The sequence below is a fragment of the Sinocyclocheilus grahami genome, unplaced genomic scaffold (genome assembly GCF_001515645.1).
Source record: "Sinocyclocheilus grahami isolate Dianchi unplaced genomic scaffold, SAMN03320097.WGS_v1.1 scaffold554.1, whole genome shotgun sequence".
NCBI lineage: Eukaryota > Metazoa > Chordata > Actinopteri > Cypriniformes > Cyprinidae > Sinocyclocheilus > Sinocyclocheilus grahami.
This window is the reverse complement of record NW_015505733.1, coordinates 49,204-52,034: the sequence shown is the minus strand read 5'-3', so window position 1 is coordinate 52,034 and position 2,831 is coordinate 49,204.

Here is a 2,831-nt window from a genome sequence, read left to right as displayed (position 1 = left end):
TTTATTTCGACATTCAATTTCTATTGTTGTGAAGCCCGCGAGACACAACAAAACACAGCTCCGATCACAGCATCCTCCATCCTTCTGTTGTTAACGTTGTTCTTTGTTTACGTTGTTGAATGCAGCGCACAAATGACGACGCTGTGTCGACCGTCTTACATACACTGTCGGTGCAAATGCAACCCTTTAAATGGTACTGGGAAATAGTTCGCGCAAAATCGTCCCAGTACTGTACATTTAGTTCTGGAACTAAAGCGGTGCGAAAGGACCTTATGATGAGAATTTTCATTTTTGGGTGAACTATCCCTTTAACGTACATACGCTATGATCACAATCGCTCAACTATGCCACAGAATGACTCCAACACTAATGTATAAAACAGCTACACAGAATTTCAGCCTGAAAACATTGTCAGTATTGCCTCAAGCAATCTGCTACTAAACCCCCCCCCCCCCCCCCCCCCCCCCCCCCCCCCCCCAAAAAAAACACACACACTTAAGTTATTTTGGAGTTCCTTTGTAGAGCTACTGTACATTTCTAAATAGTCCTTTTGAAAACCAATGCCATCTTACAATGAAAAAGGGTACAGAGCGTTTGATTTTTGAAAAACCCTCCTTTCTGTGCTCCTGGAAGCTCTGTCCTGGAAAAGAGAAAAGATGGTTTAATTACAAGTTACAAATAATCAATACTGCTGCCAACAGGAAGCAGTGTATTACGTTTGACGCTTAAAATGGTGAGTAAAAATGATTATACAGAACAAGCACAAGAATTGACAAGTGTTAACATTTTTTCCCGTATTTATGGGGGAAAAAATGCCACATCTCTGGACTTAGAGTTGACTACCATCATAAGAAATAAAGATAATCTAATAGCTCTAATTTTGAAGCAATAGGCAATGCTGGTATTTTTATAAATTGGCCAGTTGCTCAACTGCAGCAGGATCCATGGTAAAAAAAAATAAAACACTGGGAGTGTTACCAGCCACTTGCAATTGACAGAAGTAAAGAAACAAAACAAGATCCAACAAAACGTACCAACAAAAAAGTAAACCTTTAACCTACTCTTGATTCCATAACATAATACCTCTTCCATTATTTTGGACTAACAGCTAGTCAAAAATATCTGCCAAAAAGAGACCAATTATTCAATCTTTGAAAACTTGTCACATGTGTGATTATAGTTCGGAAATGGACAGTTTCCCCCTAGTTAATCTACACTTACAATGAAGTTACTAAAAGATTCAATATGAATCTGTTTTTCTCTCTTATAAGACCGTTTATAAATATTATGTCTTAAAAGATTTATACTTGGAAATATTTTTTAAAAAGTCTCTCAGACTAGATCAAATGTTTTAAATCCATAGGATTAACTATTTACATAAATACATTCAAACCAATAAAACTGAAAAAAAAAAAAAAAACTGTGTCCTATACCAATTTTAAACAGAACATGTCTAGAAAACTCAAAGTTAACAAAACAAAAAAGCTTATAATTTAAGTGGATCCATATGTATTTTATAACATTATTCATAATCTTACCCATTATATGTATTTCTGTGATTCCTATAAACTTGTGGTGCAAATTAATACAAACACATAGACAAATAAGGTACTGTGATTAACCATTCCCAACTACTATATTATAATAGAAGATGGTATATCAGGAAATTACAAGTGCATCTTAAAACAAGAGGTGCTGAAGGGTAGCAACTTTACAAATGAACTTCATAGACAATGGCCCCAAATTCGTGGACACAGTGAGCATTAAAATCATAACACACAAAAAAACTCAGATGCTTCACTTCACCTGATTTGAGAGAAATTGTTGCACCTTAATTGGAAACAAAATCTTTTCCCCTAAAATCACTTTCTACGGTTGAACAGAGAAACATTCAGGAGGTTGGAGGAAATTGGGGAAATGAGTAAGTTGTGTTCAGAATAATAAAACACATGCAAGAGGGAATCTCCAAACACAGAACAACATCAGACAACAGTTAATGGTGATCAAAACAGTTGGCTTCACATACCCGTATTTACATGGTATATATGTGACCATCTTTTATTTTTCATCTTTAAAATATCCTCAAATAATAAGCTTGAAGTTCTCCAATAACAAAACTGTTGTAAAATGACCAAGGGATACTTTTTATATTTATATATAAAAACAAACTGAGAAAAGAAATTCACCTGTCACGTACTACTTAGGTATTTTTAAACACGGAAAGATTTCAAGATGAGAAAACGACAAACTTGACAGCTTCATACACATTTTTTTTCATTATATACAAGAAAGTGACCACTGATAACAGTTGCTCCCAAATCCTTTGAAATTGCAGACCTGGATGTGTTAATATCTACAGACAAATTTTATTTTTATTGAAATGGCCCAAACTATTTTTGATTAGATTTTGTTATACGATCTAGAACGGAGATATTTTAGATACTACAACAAGGCTTTTTGCTACACAAGTAGCATATAATGTAAAGTGGTTGGATTAACATTACAGTCACACATATGACCACTAATGCACTAGATCTAAGATCATTTCTGGGGCCATAGCGTGACAGTTTAGGTTAAGCTGTACAATTAGACATAACCAAGCACTATGCTTGCACAGTACTGACGGACTATTAGTATTATTAATATAAATAATAATGATGATATAACAACAATTGGAGGTGTGACACACTCATGATTAAATCCATGAAATCATTTTAAAGGAGTGTAATATATTGACTGGAGACTGAAAATGTATGGGATTTGTGTTAAAAAAAAAGAAAAAAAAGCTTGGGTAACAACTTACAAAATAAATGGGAAAATAAAGTAGAAAA